Raw genomic sequence first — 21,866 nt, 5'->3', positions numbered from 1 at the left:
TACTCCGGAGGCTGAGTCAGGAGAATGGTGTAAACCCGGGAGGCGGAGCTTGCAGTGAGCTGAGATTGCACCACTGCACTCCAGCCTGGGTGAAAGAGCGAGACTCCGTCTCAAAAAAAAAAAAAAAAAAAAAAAAAAAAAAAAAAATCATTAAGTGCTCCTTGTTATCTACTTCCAACATTTACTTAATATATAGGCTTTTTAAAAAAATAACCAAAATCCTTCTACTTATAAGTCTGCTTATTCTTGAATAATCTTGTCAAGAAATCTTCAATCTTAGATCATTCTAGTTATTGTTTGTATACACAAAGACACATTAAATCATTGTTTATTCTTCTCTCTTAAGCTAAACAATTCTAACCCCTTAAACAATATCTTTCTTTTAATTCCGAATGATCTCAGTGGTTTCCTAAGCTTTTGTCTGCATTATCTCAATGATCCATAGAGTAATCCTAAGAAGTAGAAGCTGCTGCTTTACCCTATTTTATATATGAAGAAACTGAGGTTCAGTAAGTTAAACAATTGACCTTGGTTATGGAGCTTAGAAATGACTGGGCCAAAATTCACAAGCAGAGAGTCTCTACCTTTGCTATTATGTATCTAACTATATCACCAGCATTTAATTTATTCCAAATCTTTCTTTCTTTTTTTTTTTGAGATTGAGTCCAACTCTGTCATGTAAGCTGGAGTGCAGTGGCACCATCTTGGCTTACTGCGATGGCTGCCTCCTGAGGTCAAGTGGTTCTACTGCCTCAGCCTCCCAAGTAGCTGGATTACAGACAACCAAGCCCGACTAATGTTTGTAATTTTAGTAGAGATGGGGTTTAGCCATGTTGGCCAGGCTGGTCTTGAACCCCCGACCTCAGGTTATCCCCCTGCCTCACCCTCCCAAAGTGCTGGGGTTACAGGCATGAGCCACTGCACCTGGACTTATTCCAAATCTTGGTGAAGTAATGGTTTCACATTTTTCTTAGTGTTGGAAATTCAATTGTAAGTTTTATGCTTTAAATATCCTACAAATAACTGCATACAGAATAATGATTATATAAATTAAAATGTTCATGGAAAATGACATATTTAATAAACTAGATGTTTAAAGGGATAATTTAAAAAACAATCTCCATATAATCATAACACGAGGATCCAAATGACACCAAAACGAGGAGAAACTAGAAGACAGACACAAAGGCAGCAAACAGATCAGATAGAACTGATGACTCTTTAATATAATGGATCTCACCAGGGTGATTCTTCTTGTTATCTCTTTGTTATCTGACCTGGGCTCACACCTTAATGTCTTCATGTTCCCACAATGTCCAGGCGTTTCCCTCTTTGGGGATATGGATGAAGCAAGAATGGGACCAGCAGTGTCAACTCTTGGGTGTCCTATTGGACTCGAGCTGTGTTCCCTAGAAAACCACAGCCTCCTGAAGACAGCCCCTACATACACTACATCAGCCCACATCTGCTCAGGCCCCTGTACAGGTGGACAATTCTCTACTCAGGGTATGAGCCCTGTTCAAGGAGCTAAGAGAAGGAGGGTGGTTTGCCTGCCTTTAGATGGGGAAGAGTTTGGCTGAGAGGACGTTTACTCTTTGGTCCATATGGGAAGGGAAAATGAAGGTTGTTGTGTGTATTCATTTCCTAGAGTTGCTGTAACAAAGTACCACAAACTACATGACATAAAACAACATCAATTTGTTCTCTGATAGTTCTGGAGTCTCGAAGTCCCAAATCAAAGTGTTGGTGGTGCCATGCTCCTTTGACAGGCTCTAGGGAAGAACCTTCCTTCTGTCTCCCAGCTTCCGGCAGCAGTTGGCAATCCTTGGTGTTAACTGGGCTCAAAAATGCATCACCCCAATCTCTGACCCTGTCATCCTATGGCTGTCTCTCTCTATGTGTTCACATTGTCTTTCTTTTGTCCAGGTCAGTCTCTGGGGCTCTTCTCTTCTTATAAAGTCACCAGTTAAATTAGATTAGGACCTAACCTAATGACTTGTTTTAAATTGACTATATCTGTAAAGACGCTATTTCCAAATAAGGTCACATTCACAAGTACCGGGTGTTAGAATGTCAACATATCTTTTAGGAGAACAAATTCAACCCATGTCAGGGTGTAAGACTTATTCCATGGCTCTGGAGTGATGGCTTTGAGGAGCTATCAGATCTGCGTCAACTCTTCCAGGACCGTAACAGAGCATGCATTTACTCACCAGATGTGTTAAAACTCCAATTAGTAGGGCTGGGTGTGGTGGCTCACGCCGGTATTCCCAGCACTTTGGGAGGCCAAAGTGGGCATATCATTTGAGGTCAGGAGTTTGAGACTAGCCTGGCCAACATGGTGAAACCCCATCTCTACTAAAAATACAAAAATTAGTCTGGTATGGTAGCACGTGCCTGTAATCCCAGCTATTCAGGAGACTGAGGCAGGAGAATCGCCTGAGCCTGGGAGGCAGAGGTTGCGGTGAGCCAAGATCATGCTACTTCACTCCAGTCTGGGCAACAGAATGAGACCCTGTCTCTACTTTCAATCCCAGCTCTATCCCTCACCAGGTCATGTACCATCAACTCTCTGTGCCTCACTTTCTCTATCTTTAAAATGGGGATAGCTATGGCACTTTCCTCATATGGTTGCTGTGAGGATTAAATGAGATAATAGACACTGTGGGGGGCCATAGCAAAGCTCAATAAATATTACCAATTGCTATTACTATATTCTAAGAGCCTATAATTTAATGTGTGAACCAAACACCTCCATGGTTTGAAGAACAAACAAGGGCCAAAAGTATGATTTAACTTACCCACTGATGTTATTTATTTTTATTTGTTTAAGACTGAGTCTCACTCTGTCGCCCAGGCTGTAGTGCAGTGGTACAATCTCGGCTCACTGCAACCTCTCCCTGCTGGGTTCAAGCGATTTTCCTGCTTCTACCTCCCAAGCAGCTGGGATTACAGGTGCCTGCCACCACATCCAGCCAATTTCTGTATTTTTAGTAGAAAGGGGCTTTCACCATGTTGACCAGGCTGGTCTCAAACTTTTGACTTCAAGTGATCTGCCTGCCTCAGCCTCCCAAAGTGCTGGGATTACAGGCATGAGCTACTGTGCCTGGCCTACACTGATGTTATAACAGAGAAGTTCAGATAAAGAAAATAGCATATCAGACAATGACATACTATGTTATTTATGGTATGCATGTGTGTGTGTGTACATGTGTGTGTAAATGTACGTTTTGGGGTTTCGGGGTAGTGTGGTAGGGGAGCAGTAACCTGGAGGAAGGGATTCTTTCCTGAGACTGATGAAGAACCTAGGGCCCTTTCTTTCTTGTTTTATTTCCATCTAACCACATGGTTTTTGCAAAGCCCCAAGGACTAATTCAGTTCTGTGTTTGGCCCTTCACTCATGGGAGCTGTGAGCCTGTGTGCATTGCATGCACAGACTCCTGAAAAATCTGTTAGTCCTGTGCATTGAACCGGGAAGTCATCTCATGACTGGGAGGTATGTTTTCTCATTTTGTCTGAAACCTAATGTTCTCACAACCTACTAAAACTCCCTGCTCACCTAGAGCCTTTGATCAAGGCTACTGCCTAATGATTTCAGCTTGAGTGTCATTAAAAAAAAGAAAATAGATAATCTTGTTGCCCTCTTGAAGATATGTACATATTTGCAACAAACAATGAATGTTGATATAGCACCAAAACAAACACAATCCATCCAAATCCCTTTTGTTACTTTAGGATTTTAGGAAGAGTCTCATTTTTCACTTCAAAGTAGTCTAAAGTAATTTTCCACAGCTAGAATTTCTTTATTCAGAATCCAACGTGGATCTGGAGTTGTGCTAGCCACCTATCCACTTGTATCTATACTGGTATAATAATAATTTTAGTATTAATTGATTAATCTAGCCTGAGGCACTGAAGTGTCTGCACACAAAATTAGAATGTAATTGCAACAATAAAGAAATCAAATGAGATAATTAAAACATAAAAGATGACAAATGCTAACTCACGAAGTCTTTTGTATGCACTGAAGCATTTGCCACTCATTTATACAGCGTTGTTTGCAGATTGCTAAGGAGAAGGTTCAAGGTAGAATAAGTTAAGTGACTGTTTATATCTGAGTGTATTACACTCACATGAGGATTGATGGCAGTACAATTTTAGGTCCAAGCACAAGTTCCAGAGAATATTGTTTTGATGCATTATTGCACTTTTCACATTTTTCTAAAGCAACAAACTTGAAGAAATAGCATCTATAGGAAACGTGGCAGCAGGAGGGCAAGGCAGGTGACTGGAAGCAGGTCAAGAATTAGCTCCTTTGAGATTTAGTCATGTAATTTGCATTCACAAAATTAAAAAGAAGGAAAACGACAATTGTGGTAAGTCTGGAGTAACCCAAAACAGAACAAATTGGCTGCAGTTTAGAGGCCCACTGGAGGCCTGGGATGACTTTTTGCCCTGGACTTAACTTCCTTTCAGTCTTTTTTCTTACTGACTATTTTTTTAAAGGGTCTGAGGATGAGTTACATCAGAGCCATCGTGTTTCCAAGTATCCAAGACTTAAGATTTCTGTTCTTTGTTTATCATTTAAGGAACAGTCTCAGGCCCTGATCTTATTTTCTCAAATATCTTATTCAGCCTATGCAGTCTCTTACTCCCACAGAGCCAGGAATAAAATGAGATTAGGACTTCACTGATATAACTGATTTCAGGTCTTTTTTCTGCCTAGCCACCTTTCTGTGTTAGGCTAGCTGCATGGAATCATAGGGGTGCATAAACATGTGGACACCATCAGCAACAGTACCACACAAAGACAATAATAAAAATGGCTACCACCACACTGTCACCATCTCAAAGGAAGGCCCTTGAAGATAATGCAATCATTCATTTATTCAACACCCAACACATACTAATTGAGTGGATTTTTTTTTTCTTTTGACGGAGTTTCACTCTTGTTGCCCAGGCTGGAGTGCAATGGTACAATCTCAGCTCACTGCAACCTCCACCTGCTAGGTTCAAGCGATTCTCCTGTCTCCAACTGAGTGAATTTTATATTTCAGTGAGCCAAACAGACAAAGTCCCTAGCCTCAGCGAGCTTATGTTCCAGTGGAGGGATACAGAGAGTAAACAAATAAACAAGCAAATATATAATATTTCAGGTGGTGGTAAGTGTTATGAAGAAAGATAAAACAGGGCAAGGTCTAAAGAGTGACTGGGAAAGGCCTACTATTTTAGACAGTGTGGGCAGAACAAAAGCTCCCAGACAGGGTGCTGAGTAGCAATCTGGAAACCTGTATGAATTGCTTCACATTAGTATTCTTTAAATAGACTGATGAACTTAAATTTTATGAAAACAAAATGCAATGCAAAAGGTAAAAGAGAATCCTGGCCGGGCTCCATGGCTCATGCCTATTATCCCAGCACTTTGGGTGGCCGAGGTATGCGGATCACTTGAGGTCAGGAGTTCAAGACCAGCATAGCCAACACGGTGAAATCCCATCACTACTAAAAATACAAAAAGTAGTCAGGCATGGTAGTGCATGCCTGTAATGCCAGCTACTCAGGAGGCTGAGGCATGAGAATTGCTTGAACCTAGGAGGTGGAGGTTGCAGTGGGGCGAGGTCACACCACTGCATTCCAGCCTGGGCAACAGAGTGAGACTCAGTCAAAAAAAAAATAAATAAATAAAAACAAAACAAAACAAAAAAACAGAATCCTTTCTCAGTGTTCTGGGAAAATAATAATACAAGTTAATTTTTATTAAGCACCTAACAAACATTAACTTATTTCATCTTCAAGGCAACTTGATGATGTAGGAATTGTTATTTCCCGCCCTACTCTTTTTCAGATGATGTTTATAACTCACCAAAGGTTACACAGATAGTGGGTAGCAAAACCCACAGAGCCAGGAATAAAACGAGATTAGCCTTCCCTGATCTAACTGATTCCAGGTCTTTTTTCTGCCCAGCCACCTCTCTATGTCAGGCTAGCTGCATGGAATCATAAGGGAGCATAGACCCGTGCACACCGTCAGCAGCAGCAGCACCCGATGACAATAATAACAACGACAGTAACACGACATGGCCCCATCTGGTTTTTCAACTCCAAGCCCTGTCTGGTGTTTATTTTTTGGAACAGCTAAAATAAGGTATAATTGGTATATAATAAACTGCACATATTTCAGGTATATAATTTGAAAGCTTTTAACATGTATATACACCCATGAAACCGTCACAGTCAAGATAATGAACATATCCCTCACTCCCAAAAGCTTCCTCCTGCTTCTTTTTCATCCCTCCCCAGACTCCCATCTCCAAGCAACAAGGATCTGCATTCTGTTGCTACAGATTAGCCTACATTTTCTATAATTTTATGTAAATGGAATGCTAAAGGATGAACTTTTTATTTTTGTTTGGCTTCTTTCACTTGGTATAATTATTTTCTGATTTATTCATGTTGTTGCAGACCTCAACAGTTCATGCATTTTTAATCACTGAGTAGTGTTTCATTGTATGGATATACCACAGTTTGTCCATTTACCTGTTAATGAATAGTGGGGAAGTTTCCAGTTTTTGACTATTACAAATTAAGCTGCTATGAACAGTCATATACAAATCTTGGTATCAAGCCCATACTCTTAATTATTACATAATCCAGCTTTTCTGAACAAAGATAAACCTAGGGCATATAGGTGCTTCATTGTGTGGCAAAATCATGCTGAACCGGAACTAAGACTGCTGGATTCCAGATACTGTCCCCTAGTCTAAGAATAATGAGTAGCCATTGGAAAATACATCGGTAAAGCCTTTAATTCAATGTCACCTGGTGTCTCCATAATCTAAGGAGAGATTGCCTTAGGTAATCTAGCATCAATTAATTCAGTACATTTGCTTGATATAAAAGTTGAACAATCAACAAGAAGCAGTTTGGCATAGGAAGAAAAGTTCTGGACTGGATGTCAGAAAACCTGGATTTGAGCCCACCTAACATAGAAATCCCTGGTTTGTACTCTTTCTCCCACATTTACCAACAGTGTAACTATTAACCAGTCACTTCTCCTTTCTAGAACTCTTTCCTCATCAGTCAAAATCCCAGCCAAGTCTAAGGCTGACGCATGGCTCGTAGTAATTGGAGAAAAGCAGTAGATTATACAAGTAGCTGTATATTCATGACATTCACACCATTCCACTCTTCTTTATTGATGTGGAATTCTACATCTCAGAGCTGCAAGCAACCTGAGAGCGCATAAAAGAGAACCGAGAATCCAGGGAGCTAGGGGGCGCCAGAGGTGCCCCGCTAGTCACTGGCAGAGATGGGCTCAAATCCAGGTTTTCTGACATCCAGTCCAGAACTTTACCTCCAATGCCAAACTGTTTCTTGTTGATTGTTCAAGTTTTATATCCGGCAAACGTGCTGAATTAATTGAGTGCATTTTTTCCACTTTATAATGAATTTGGGTGGCAGTCACCTGTCTCAGAATGTTTACTATACAATTTGTGATCAAATCCCAGATGCTTCCATCCTCAGGACCCAGAGTAACACCTTGCTAGGTAGGTAAATGCAGCAAGAAAGGAAACACTTTTGGGGAGAGAAGCTGTAATAAGAGAGACAAATAAATGATTCATTTCCCCCCTGCTGTTAGTTTAAGTTATAATTACCCAAACTTTAAAAATAAAACCTGAACACCATCACAGCCCCTGCCGCACAATGGCAAAAGCATATCCTCTTGCATCAGCACCAATCACACATTTAACAACTGCTGTTTTAGGTTCAAGCTAATTAGGGAATGATTTTTGGTACATGTATTCCTATTGCAATTAAATAACTCACAGTGTGGGATGGCATTGTGATGGCTTCTTAAAACTGCTTTTCAGCTTTTGGTGTTAAAAGATGAATTTTTTTATATATAACATGGTTGTAAGGGGTTTGTGTTTTAACTCATGGGAGCCTGCATATGTTGGTTTAGAGTTACTTTTCTTTAGGGCAACTTCAGCAACAAGGTAAGAGGCTGGAAGACTTTCTATTTAGAATGGTGAAATATTCAGTGGAGATAAAATTGCTTTATGATGTTTGCCCCAGAAGTCAGTTGAGAATTCATAATAGATGAAAAGCCTTGACTATAAGGAGGTGGAAGTCCTCACGGAGCTTTTTGCTAGGAAGTTGCTCAGAAGTGATGGAAATACACATTCTCGCCTCTGTGTGTCATGTCCTAAATACGTCTCATCCTGGCTTTGACATGGGTAAAGCAAGCAGGTTGGAGATTTTTATGTTGATCTTCACTTTTAATGACTCTCTGAGTGGTGTGCTGCTCATCTGTGCCATCAATGGTTCTCAGCCTCCCATTAGTGGGACTATTCTAACGTTTGAACACACTTGTCCCTTAATATGTATCATTTGGACACAGACGCTTACTATCTGCTCAGGACAGATGCTAAGACAGAGAAATTGGGATAGACAGAAATTATTCTTACTATTGTCACCCCATGTAGCAATGGTTTCAAGGTGTCTGTATAGATTGTCCTTAGTAATTACAATATTCTTGGAAGGAGAGCCTGGGGGCTTGGCCTTAAAGAGGTGATTGCATAGTAAGCATATGATTTTCACTTGGACGTTATGTTTTCTGGGCTCTTTATGGCACCAATCTCATATAAGCAATCCTTTTCTACCTACCAGTGAGGCTCAGGGTCAAGGGCACTCACCCTTGTATTTCACCTACAGAAAACCCTTGGGTCCCAATACGTTTGGGTAAACTTTCTTCAGCTGGTGAAAGGCTAAACCAGACCAACAGTAAAGTCCTCTTTAAAAAGTATCCTCAGAGTAGTAGCAAATTACTGACAGGTACTTGATATTTAACCTACATCACATATTCTGTGTCACATCTGGTGCTTGGCCCACTGCAGTTGTGGCGCTCTTTATAGCCGTTTGTTATGGCACAAATCACCTCTGTAAAATGATGAAGGGTCTTTCTTACAAGTCACAGCTGTGAAGAGAAGCAAGCAGAAAACCATAGTAGTGTCAGGCTGATTGTAAGAAAGAAGAGGTGGAGGGGTCTCATCACACAGCACATTGCTCTAAGACCTTTTTTCAGCAGGGAGAGTTCGTGACCGGATGTCACTACCTCTCACTTGCCACTTCCTGCCTCTCCTCTTGAATCTGCTCCTACCTTCAGTAAGTAGGAGCCAAATGTCCTTGAAGTGTAGCATTGGGGTTCTGGGAAGCTGCAGAGTTGTGAATTATGGGTGTACGTCAGGACAGGCGAGCCTCGAAGCAGCATGAGTCAGGCATACAGCATAGTCAGAGCCCAGGGCAGATTCGCAGCCAGAAGCAAGCATACAAGCAAAGGTCTATGCAATCTGATGTTTGTAATGCTGAAGGCTTGCACTGGCATAGAAAAATACGTAAAGTGAACTCAAAGGTCAGTATATGGGGCTTGCAATCAAAACATCATGAGTGGACCTGAATTAAGGAAAACGCATTTTCTAACACAGACAGAGAGTTCTTTGATGTTTCCTTTTGGAGAAGCTCCTCCCCAAGGTATGAAAAACTTTGAGCAAGAAATAAATGGCTCATCAATTCCCCCCATTCTGCCAGCAACTAACCTCATCCAGTGTGGGATTACAGGAAAGGTACCCATAAGAAAATCTCTGCCTACATTCATTGACATTGACTTTCCAATGCCACATCCCATCTTTTGCTCACCCTTCAGGAAACAGAATATTCCAACAAACATGCAACAACAGAAAAGGAAGAAAAAAAGAGAAAAAACTGATAATCCTCAAAATGATCTGTCATTTCCCATTAAATATGTCATTATTTCCATACGATTAAGTGCCTTTTAGTGTGCCTAGCACTATGCTACTTAAACACCACAGGGATATCAAGTAGTAGAAACACAATTCAAGCTAATACTTTTTCAGTATTTATTGCCAAGTGATATACTACACTTTTGAAATACCCTGCCCTGTTTAAAGTAACCACAACTTCATGTTGTAGTTAGAGCTAGTTCTTTCATTTACAAGTGATGAAACTAAGTCTTAAAGGTCAAACAACTAGTTTAAGGTCACACAGTGGCCAGGTGCGGTGGCTCACACCTGTAATCCTAGTCACTCGGGAGGCTGAGGCAGGAGAATCGCTTGAACTCAGGAGGCGGCGGATGCAGTGAGCTGAGATCATACCACTGCGCTTCAGCCTGGGCGACAGAACGAGACTCTGTCTCAAATAAATAAATAAATAAATAAACAAATGTAAATAAGGTCACACTGATACATGACAAGCCTGGGACTGGAATTCATACAGTCCAACTCCAATGCCCGAGTGTTTGGCAACACAGTTCCACTGAAGAAAGTAGCTTACGAGCTAGTGGAGAAATGAATCATCCAAGTCAATCTTCTTGACCCAGGCTGATACAAGCACACATATCCCAAAGCTCCATAGCTCTTTCATCCAGGCATTTCAGCAGGTATAGATCTGCCCTACCAACCACATTCAATCTTTGCAGAATCCTGGTAATATTCAATAAAAAAGTATTATTCATTCCTCTATAGGTTAAACATAGAATTACCAGTAATTCCGCTCCTAGACAGATATCCTAAAGAATTAGAAACAGATGCTCAAACAAAAACTTGTACAGGAATGTTCATAGCACCGTTACTCACAGTAGCCAAAAGGTAGAAAACCCACAAATGTTCACCAATAAACAAAGTGTGGACAAAAAATATGTGGCATATCCATATAATGAAATATTATTCAGCCATAGAAAGAAAGAAAGTACTGACATATATACTTTATGGATGAACCTTGAAAATACTATGCCAACAGAAAGAAGCCACATATGTTGGATTCCATTTATATGAAATGTCCAGAATAGACAAATTCACAGAGACCTGAAGGTAGGTTGGCTCTACCAGGGGCTAAGGAAAATTGGAGAATTAGGTATGATTGTTTCTTGGCTACAGGGTTTCCTTTTGGGTTGATGAAAATATTATAGCACTACGTAGTGTTGATGGCTGCACAACACTGTGAATGTACTAAATGGCACTGAATTATACACCTTAAAATGGTTACAATAATGAATTTTACATATGTGTATTCTGCCACAATGGAAAGAAAAAGTTATTGGACCTGGGATAGTAGGTTCCATGTGGCATTTTTAGGGGTTCATAGATGTGTAAGACACATTCTCTATCCTCAAATAATTTAGAAATACACTGATGATGAAATTAAAATGCAAATGTCCTTCTTGCTTTTATATGAATGGGAAGGGGCTGTTGCTTTGGTGACAAATGGTATATCCAAGTAAATAATTGCTTCACTGTGGTTGAATTGACACCTGTCAACATGTTATGATTTATAAAGGTTGTAAAACATTTAGAAATTCATATGATCTGAATGGCACAGGTAAATTTATTTTATATTTGAGATAATACCTAAGAATTTATGATATTCTAAATCTGTAGGCCTTGCATGTAGTCTTGGAATTTTCTTGCTTTTGCTGGATCAATAGAAAAAATGACAGACAAAAGATGACTCTTCTGCATATTTAGGCCTCAGGTCATTTTATGGATTATTAACTTTGCCAAACTGCATGTGGGATTAATTGGAAACAATTGCAATGTTCTTACTACATTGCACCACTTCCTTTTGTTAATTAAGAGACATTACCCTCTGTTCTACTGATAACAAAAAGGATGACTCTTTTATTGCCAGACAGCAGCCATGGAAGGGAAGGCAGGAAGCACAGTGTGTCTGAGAATTAAGGCAATGATCGAGGGCATGCATCTCGGTATGGTGGCTACCGAGAGAGACGCTGAGTCCAAATCCTGGGCTCTTAAGTATGCTTAATTCTAAGCTTCTAGTTCAATCTGCCCAATTACAATTTGGCCTGCCTGTTTGCTAGTTGACAAAAGCAAGCTGCCTAAAAATGCAAAACTTACTAAGGAGAATAAAATAACAATGGGGTTGATTAAGAAAATCCCTCGCCATCCACAATTACATACCTATGTTAATCCTTTCATTTAAAAAATAAATTAGAAACAAAATTAATACATCTATAAGTGCCCTTTAATAGTAAACCCTTTAAAAAAATAAACTTCCTTATTCTGACTTTATTGAAGAGTTTGGAAGTGGGTATGTGTGTAGCTCTGTGTTTCAAAAGATCATATCTGTCCCCCTAAAACAATTGTTTGATCAGATTACTGTAATGCCTAAGCATGTTCTGAACATCCACTTTGCAAGCTAGATAACGTAGAGAAGACAGAGGAAGTTCCCGTGAATGGGGATGAAAGGAGCAGTGAAGATGTCTTCACCTTTGAAATAAGATTTTCTTTCTTTTTTTTTTTTTTGAGACAGAGTCTTGCTGGGTTGCCCAGGCTAGAGTGCAGTGGTGGGATCTCGGCTCACTGCAAGCTCCGCCTCCCAGGTTCATGCCATTCTCCTGCCTCAGCCTCCCGAGTAGCTGGGACTACAGGCGCCCGCCACCACGCCCGGCTAATTTTTTGTATTTTCAGTAGAGACGGGGTTTCACCGTGTTAGCCAAAATGATCTTGATCTCCTGACCTCATGATCTGCCCGCCTCGACCTCCCAAAGTGCTGGGTTTACAGGCGTGAGAGTTGAGATTTCTTTAGTCCCTCAGACATGCCATGCTGTCTCTGGTTTTAGCAGCTTCATACAAGTAGTTGCCCCTGAATACACTCTTCCCCTTTTGCCCCCCTTATTCCCATCTGACTAACTTCTACTTCTCTTTTAGGTCCCTGTATAAAACCACTTCCTCCAGGAAGCTCTCCCTAATCACTCCCCAAGATTCATTGTCTTTCTGCTATGCACTGCCACATTGTCTCTGTTTCCCCTGTGATAGCTCTTACCACATTTTGTGGTCATTGCATGTTTACTTATCCACTGTTCAGTCAAAACTGTAAGTTTCATCAAAGCAGGAATTATGTTCATCTTGCTGTCAAGAGAATATTTTCTCAGTATATTCACCAGTGCCTGGCATGGTGCTAAATACATATTTTCCAAGTCAATGAATAAGGACAGATGAAATGAAATGTGAATGAATGAAGAAGATTTGAATAGATCAGGGATTCCCAAAGTACGGTCATTAAATGCTAATTCTTACGGGTTTCTAGAAAAAGAGGAATCTGGTGTTTGGGAAACACTGAGTAGCAAAGCTAACCTGATTTACTTGCTGCAGGACTTCTCAGAGCATTTTAAATGCTAAAGTTTAGCCGGGTACAGTGGCTCATGACTGTAATCCCAGCATTTTGGGAGGCCGAGGTAGGCAGATCACCTGAGGTCACGAGTTTGAGACCAGCCAGGCCAATATGGCAAAACCCCGATTCTACCAAAAATACAAAAATTAGCCGGGTGTGGTGGTAGGTGCCTGGAGTCCCAGCTACTCAGGAGACTGAGGCAGAAGAATTGCTTGAACTCAGGAGGTGGAGGTTGCAGTGGCCAAGATCGTAACACCGCACTCCAGCCTGGGTAACAGAGCAAGACACTGTCTCACAAATAAATAAATACATAAATAAATAAATGCTAAAGTTCATGAAACCTCCAAGGCGGGGGTGGAAGTAGATCTAGTATACTGTATTACACCAGATTACCAGATTCCTTTTCTTTAGTAGACATCTCGCAAGACCAGTATTCTGAGGAGCATATATTGGGAAATGCCACAAAGATAAAGAATAAAGAAATGCATCATCCAGTGAGAAGGTGGGTAGAGAAAGATGAAACGTGTGTAGAACACTAAGTAGACTATAATAGCAGAAAATGTGGCATCAGGGAAAGATGCAATGAAAAATGAACAGGAACGTAGTGAAGGACGTTGGGTGCCATGCTAAACAACTTGAACACTACCCTGTAAGGGAGTGATGTTAACCTTTGAGAAAGGGTGTCATGTACTAACCTGGTTTTAGGAAGCCAATTCTGGTGGCAGTGTGAAAAACAAAGCTCCCAGATATGAGCAATTTGCAAATGGGAAACCAGTTAGATTATTGCAGTAGACCTGGTAAGAGAGGGTAAGGATGCGAATTAGGAAAATTGCAAGTGGTATAAAAGAGAAGGCTCTAGAAAAATAGATTAAAAGATCAGAAGTGAGACCATCCAGGGAGGGGTAAGACCAAAAAATGGCTTGAGAGAGAACCCAGCATTTAAGAAGTAGATAAATGGAGAAAAAAACAAAGAAATAAGAAGTACAGTTCAAGCAAACAAATGAAAAAGTAGCTTAGATAGTAAGTGGTATTGCAGAAGGCAAGAAAAGAATTGCAGCGTGGTATCCAATATGGTAGAGGGCTCAGAGTCTAAAAAATCATTGCACATACAATGCAACGATGGTGCTGGAATTTTTTTTTTTTTTTTTTTTGAGACGGAGTCTTGCTCTGTTGTTCAGGCTGGAGTGCAGTGGCAAGATCTCGGCTCACTGGAACCCTCCACCTCCCTGGTTCAAGCAATTCTCCTGCCTCAGCCTCCTGAGTAGCTGGGATTAAAGGCACCCGCCACCATGCCTGGCTAATTTTTGTGTTTCTAGTAGAGATGGTGTTTCACCATGTTGATCAGGCTGGTCTCAAACTCCTGATGTCATGATCCGCCCACCTCAGCCTCCGAAAGTGCTGGGATTACAGGTGTAAGGTACCACGCTCGGCCGACGGTGCTGGATTTTTAGTGGAGCTCCCCTAGATCGCTAATATAATTTTGTAACAGTCCAACTTCTAGACTTAAAAAAGGAATACTGGCCGGGCGCGGTGGCTCAAGCCTGTAATCCCAGCACTTTGGGAGGCCGAGACAGGCGGATCACAAGGTCAGGAGATCGAGACCATCCTGGCTAACACGGTGAAACCCCGTCTCTACTAAAAAAATACAAAAAAAAAAAAAAAACAAAAAAAACCCAAAAAAACTAGCCGGGCGAGGTGGCGGGCACCTGTAGTTCCAGCTACTCGGGAGGCTGAGGCAGGACAATGGCATAAACCTGGGAGGCGGAGCTTGCAGTGAGCTGAGATCCAGCCACTACACTCCAGCCTGGGTGACAGAGCAAGACTCTGTCTCAGAAAGAAAAAAAAGAAATACCCATAAATTACTGCTTGGCAAGCTAAGTTCTTTCTGCTAGATGCTTACTATGCTTCTTTCTACTGCACTGTTGAGATACGATGGTCTGCATACCCCAGCACTTTATCTGGCTTCCCAAGTATAACCTGAAGAAACATAACTATTCTGCTTTTTTTTTTCTGTGATGACACCAGTTGCCTCGTGATTTTCACATCAGTTAATATAGAGGGAAGTGGTTTACTGCAGAGGGTTCAACGAGAAATAAAGAAGACATGGGAAAAATATGAAAAACAATGCTCTTATTTTTGAATGGATGATGAATTAATGACTTGGGAGGAAAAAACTAAATCAAAAGTAGTGAAACTTAAAAGAAATATTTAGAACATTTCTTTGAAAGCAGAAATGTGGGAGCCAGACGCTCCTGGGTTTGTATCCTGACTCTAGTGGCTATAAATTATATGACCTTTGGGGAAAGAAATGGTAGATCTTGCCAGGGGCTGTGGTAAGCAGTAAACTTCTGTGAATTCATTTAATCCTCACAATCACCCTAAGGAAAACTGAGGCTCAGAAAGGTCTAAGCAATTTAAATATGTAGTAAGTGACAGAGTCAGATTCAAACTCAGGGTCATTTGATGACAAAGCAGTTATTTTCCACCAGTCTGAAAACTGTGAGGCAGAAATCACTTCTGTTTTCTTCATGTTTGTATATCCTACAGATCCATAGCAGGCTGTTAATAACTATTTGTTGAATGGATGAATTAATATATAAATGATTAAGTGAATGAACAACTAATCTGTAATGTTATTTCCAATAGACTTTATCTTTTTCAACCCCAATGTTCTCCTCTGTTGGCTCATTGTAGGTGCACCATGAACCTTTCCATATCCCTAAAGGAAAGGCCGAGCTGATTGGCAACAGACTTAGGAGCTGGATGGTTCTGCATCATTAGTCAAAACAGACTTCCTGTTCTAGGTTAATCTGGTCAGTAGGTGATGCTGACTGAGACAGTTGAAAACACCTAGTGTCAAGTCATGGCTGGGTGTTGGTAAGCTGTACAGAGCAGCTGAGATTATTTGGATTGTTTGAAACAATTATGATCATCACATTAACATAAAAGCTGAGAAATATAGTTGGGTTGAAGGGAAAATGTCTCACTGGAAGGAAAGGTGATTAAAGAAAGGGGTATATCCCAGCCAGCTCTAAGGCCTTAAGAGCAAAACCCATCATGGTGACTAGGATAGGGTTGTTGGTGGTGGTCATGGTGGTGATGCTGATGATGATAATAAACTGTAAGATGTATGCCTTCTCTGTGCCAGTTATGATGCTAAGTATTTAACACAAACCACCGCATTTATCTTAACAATAATCCTATGATCTAGGCTTTATTTTTATCCCCCTTCAAGACTTGTAAATTCATCAAAGGTCACACAGTTAAAGTAATAATGGTCAAGATTTAAATTCTGACCTTGCCCGATTCCAGTGCCTAAGCTTTGAACCCCATGTTATTTTCCTCTAGGAAGAGGTAATTGAGGCCATATTTATCTTTCAATTAGGTTTTTTTAAAAATGTGTTCAACATCTATTTTTCATCCACATGCCCTTACTCAAAGCTGCTCTCACATTCTGAAATATTTGAATATTTGACAATTTAGTAATATATTAAATTTTACTTCCAGGCAATTTATAGCTGTTTTTCTTTGTTTGCATGGAAAGTCATAAAAGCATTTCAAAATAAATTTTTATAACAGACATGCTTGAAGGTCAGATGCAAGGAATCCTTGTGACAGTGGGGTACAAAGAAATAGAAAAATGGGGCTGGGCATGGTGGCTCACGCCTGTAATCCCAGCACTTTGGGAGGCTGAGGCAGGCAGATCACCTGAGGTCCGGAGTGCCAGGCCAGTCTGACCAACATGGAGAAACCCCATAGCTACTAAAAATACAAAATTAGCCCGGCATGGTGGCGCCTACCTGTAATCCTAGCTACTTGGGAGACTGAGGCAGGAGAATCACTTGAACCCAGGAGGTGGAGATTGCAGTGACCTGGATCGTGCTATTGCACTCCAACCTGGGCAACAAAAGCGAAACTTCATCAAAAAAAAAAAAAAAAAAGAAAGAAAGAAAGAAAGAAAAGAAAAATGGTCCACATTCTCCAGGAATTTTCACCACAGTGGACATACAACCTATGTCAATGAAACACCTAGGAAACTCCAGTAAACAGTAACTCAAGGGCAACATCTTCCAGCACAGACACCACTCTCTTAGCATAAGTGCTCATTGGGAAGGAAGAATAAGTAAATGATCCAAGTCCATTGTGGTTGTTTGGGAGCTTCCTGGAAGAGGTGAGTCTGTGGAGGCAAATGTGGTATAGACATACATTGGCCAAAAAGGCATGGGAGTCGGAGAGGATATTCTAACAAGGAAGGGGGTCTGAATATAGTGCTATGGTGGTTTTATTTAAAATAAATTTAAAGAATATATAAACTCTGATATAAAACACTTTGAAAAAGTGTTTAGTATTAATGTCCTTTTAAACCAAAAATGGTTTGGTAACTTTAAGATTTAGTATAAACGTAAACAGCTTCTGTGGTTTGGAAAAAAAAAATCACGAATCAATCTGGATCAATGGTGGGATTTTCTCATACCACTACACACACAAGTACACAGTGCTCTGAGGAAGAGAAGGATTAGATTACTACTTGAAAATGGAGTTGCCCATCCCCACGGCTGATAGAATGTCTAAGAGGCCAAGCCTTATATACACCCCTGCCGTCTAGCACCTAATGCTCCAATCCTGGGCTGCTTATGGTTTTTATTAAATAGCTACTGGAGTGTCCCAAGTCTCTTTCACTGCATAACAAATCACCCCAACACTTAGCTGTTTAAAACAATAATCATTTTGATAATCTCTCATGTTTCTGTGAACCAGGATTTGGGAGGACTCACCTGAATAGTTTTTGTTTCAGTCTCTCATGAGGTTGCAGTTCAGGCAGCAACTGTTGAAGGGTGGGGCTGGAGCATCTGGGAACTCTCTGGTCTCTCCACGCAGGCTAAGTTGGGCTTCCTTATAGCATGGCGGCCTCAAAGCAGTTAACTGCTTACGTGTCATCTGAAGGCTCCAATAGCAAGGATCCCAACTAATTTGAGAGAAGCTACATTGCCTTTTATGATGGCATCTCTGCAGTCCCACAGAATTACTTCTACCATACGGTGTGTAAGCAAGTTCCAAGCCTACTCAGATTCAGAGAGAGGAATTAGATTCCACCATTTGATGGGGGAGTGGTAGGATTCTAGAAGAGAAGGTGGGATAGGAGACATGATTGTGTTCATCTTTGGAAAATACAGTCTGCAACTTGGAGGTTTTCCAGGAGAAGGGAGGAGGAGAGGCACACACATGTGGTACTCACCATTTGCTAGAGAGCTCATTTAATTTCCCAAAGAAATCTACAAAAGGGGCATTGTTGTCTTTCTCCCTTTTATACATGAGAAAAAGGAGACTAAGAAACCAGCCTGGCTAGGATCATTCAGCACCTGCTCTGCCCTAGGTACCTGACAGGTGCTTTACAAACATCACCTTAGAACTTCCCCCCAGTTTACGAAACAGAGGCTAACTCACCTGCCCCCCGTGAGCAAGTGGCAGAACTAGAATTCCATCCCGGGCCTCTTCCTACTGCAGTTTCTACCTTATAACACCTCATTCATTTGCACCATTACATGGGCCACTGAGTGCTTGTATCTTCCCTGGGTCTTCGTCCTATTTGGGCACAAGTCATGACAAAAATTCCACGTGGTGCTTTGGAGAGAATTAGAGGGACCAACAAAAGGGCCTGATCCTGCAGGAGACTGCCTTTTTCTGTTGCTCTCCCAAAGTAAAGCTGTCACGTAGGTTTTGTGCTGAGCTGGCCAAAAAGCAATTTGAAAAATGGCTTCCGAGATGGGCAGTGGCATTGACTTGGCAGGGAGGAAGGTAATAACTGCTCTGTTTAGATTATGCCGGAGGCCTCCCATCTCGTTCCTGTCAGGCCCTGCCTTCATTCTGGGAAGCTCTGTGTGAAACTGTCCCCTTTGCTCAGAACAAGAATCCTTTGACCTCACACCTTTCTTGTTTATGGTATTGCAGACCTTCCAAGGGAGAGCAGAAACAGGCTAGTCTAAGTTTAGCAACCTGGTGAGCTTAATATGGCCTTGGCAAAAAGATCTCCATACAAGACCCTTAGTTAGTTGGCCAGAAATAGCAAGGAGACAAAATAAACTCATTTTTAAGATAATAAAAGAAAAGGAGGCAGTTAAAGAAAAAGAGAGAGAGGTAAAGGAAAATAAAGAAGGGGGAGAAAGAGGTAGAATGAAGAAAGAGGGAAAGAAGGAAGACAGGTTGTGAAAGTCAATAAATTCGCCATCTTAATATGTGCCAACAGCAAGTGGGATAGAGAGAAGGTGGGGTGAGATAGGAGGAGTTCACACCCTAATTCCATCTCCAACACTTTATTATGATCATGAAATATCTCCTAATATTTGATGTTGAGAATAAACAATTTCCATTCATTGACACTCATATTAGCCACTCACTCTGCCAAGCCCTTTATTTATAGACATGATCTCGTGCAGTGCCCAGAGTAATCTGCAATATCCTCATCCCCTTTTTATAGATGAGGAAACTGAGGCTCTCAGAGGGTAAAGGACTTTGCCCAGCAGAGACAGCTCTGCTCTGTGCACTGTGTTGTGAAGCCAGGCAGTGGTGGCCAAAGGCTGACCCTTAGAGCACACAGAGCAAAAAGCCTCTTCCTGGATCAAGTTCCTGAGGGAATTAGGCTTTTACAGAACTCAGCTTCTCTTCTAGCCCTGAGCCTGGCCTCCTAGCACCATGCCCTGTGCAAGTCTGAGGCTATCCCAGGCTCCAGAGCCCCCAGAAACCCCATTGGTAATAGTTTTCTGTTGACATCAAGGCTATGATACTGTTTAAGTAGGTAAAAATACGTATTTATTATGAGAAGCATCAAGTGTATTTTATCTTCATTTTATTTCAACAAGAGTTTGTTAAACCTTTAGTACCTGCACTGCTGTTTATGTAGTGGCATTGCGGAAACAAAGTGCAGAAAGCAATGAATACTCTTGAGTAACTGACAACCCAGTAAAAAACAACTGGTGCATTGCACTCGAGCCAGTGAGCGCAGCCCTGGGCACCCGTGAGCAAGACGTTCTCTGGTCCCTTCGTGTTTTAAAAAACAGGCTTTAGAGCAGTTTTAGGTTCACAGCAAAGTTGAGAGGAAGGAACAGAGATTTCTCATGTACCTCCTACCCTACAAGTGCACAGCCTCCCTATTGATAGTCCCCAGCAGAGTGGTTCCTTTGTGACAATTGATGAACCTACGTCATCATCTCTGAGTCCACAGCCTGCATTAGGGTTCACTCTTGGTGCTCTTGGTGCTGAACATTCTGTGGGTTTGGATAGATGTTTAATGACATGTTCTAACCACTATAGTATCATCTGAGCAAAGTAATTTCCCTGCCCAAAAAATCCTCTGTGCTCCACTCATTCATCACTCCCTCCCCCAACCCTGATCTTTTCATTGTCTCCGTAGTGTTTACCTTTTCCAGAATATCATGTAGTCAGACTCAAACAGTGTGTGGCCTTTCCAGACTGGCTTTTTTCCATGGAGGCATTTAGATTTCCTCCATGTCTTTTCATGGCTTGAGAGCTCATTTGCTTTTAATGCTAAATAATACTCTATTGTCCGGATGTACCAGTTTATTTATCCATACGCCTCCTGAAGGACATCTTGATTGCTTCCAACTTTTGGCAATTATGCATAAAGCTGCTATCCATGTGCAGACTTTTGTGTGGATATGAAGTTTTCAACTCCTTTGTGTAGATACCAAGGAACAGGATGTCTGGATCATATGATAAGAACATGTTTAGTTTTGTAAGAAATTTCCAAATTGTCTTCCAAAGTGTCTGTACCATTTTGAGTCCCCACCAGCAATAAATGAGAGTTCCTTCCTATCCTTGCCAGCATTGGCTGGTTGGTCTGTTCGTTTTTTAAAGCACCAATAAACCGAATTATGGTAGAAACTACTAGAGAGCCAAAAATAGTGCCAAAAATGACTCTGAGAAAAAGGCTGAATGTCAAGTCCTGTGACATCCACAGAGCAGCGCCCCTTGTGCCCTTACTCAAAGCTACAATATTCTTGCCAGGTGGGGTGGCTCATGCCTGTAATCCCAGCACTTTGGGAGGCTGAGGCACGTGGATCACCTGAGGTCAGGAGTCCGAGATTACCCTGGCCAATGTGGTGAAACCTCGTCTCTACTAAAAACATAAAAATTAGCGGGGCGTGGTGGCTGGCACCTGTAATCCCAGCTACTTGAGAGGCTGAGGCAGGAGAATCTCTTGAACCCAGGAGGTGAAGGTTGCAGTGAGCCGAGATCGTGGCATTGCACTCCAGCCTGGGCAACAGAGCAAGATTCCATCTCAAAAACAAATAAATAAATAAATAAATAAATAAATAAATAAAGCTACAATATTCTCATTCTACACAAAATGCTAGTAAGCTAGTTTTCTATTTTCCCATCCCACTAAAATTTGGAGGCTTTAAAGAGTCAGAGACACTAAAAATATAAAACAAAAACACATGCCTTAGCCTGTTTACAAATAAGTTAACAAATATGTAACCCTGTGCACTTTGGAGACATAACTACACATCAACTTGTCTAAACTGGTGTTGATAACAATAACCTCAAAACACTGGCTGAAAGAATGAAACTATATTTGAGATGCCACAGCTATTAGAAATTGGGGATATTATAAGTCCCTGCCTTATAGATTTTTTGTTAGA

The 21,866-nt window shown here is 41.2% G+C and overlaps 1 protein-coding gene and 1 long non-coding RNA gene across 14 annotated transcripts in view; one reads left to right on the top strand and one right to left on the bottom strand.

The window, feature by feature from the left end:
* Window positions 1-21,866, top strand: part of LOC105482440 (phosphatase and actin regulator 1) — a 578,235-nt gene that overhangs the window by 219,782 nt on the left and 336,587 nt on the right. The window lies entirely within an intron of this gene.
* The window catches only part of LOC105482442 (uncharacterized), a 48,155-nt gene that overhangs the window by 15,081 nt on the left and 11,208 nt on the right, over window positions 1-21,866 (bottom strand). For both annotated transcript variants that reach the window (XR_011622999.1, XR_011623000.1), the window contains exons 4-6: window positions 17,982-18,325; window positions 17,007-17,103; window positions 13,902-14,000 (exon numbers count right to left, since the gene is read on the bottom strand). This is a non-coding gene — a long non-coding RNA (uncharacterized lncRNA). The remainder of the gene's footprint in view (window positions 1-13,901; window positions 14,001-17,006; window positions 17,104-17,981; window positions 18,326-21,866) is intronic.

This window comes from Macaca nemestrina, chromosome 5, assembly GCF_043159975.1.
Source record: "Macaca nemestrina isolate mMacNem1 chromosome 5, mMacNem.hap1, whole genome shotgun sequence".
Classification (NCBI taxonomy): domain Eukaryota; kingdom Metazoa; phylum Chordata; class Mammalia; order Primates; family Cercopithecidae; genus Macaca; species Macaca nemestrina.
The sequence above is the reverse complement of the archived record's forward strand: the minus strand, read 5'-3'. Positions and strand labels throughout refer to the sequence as shown.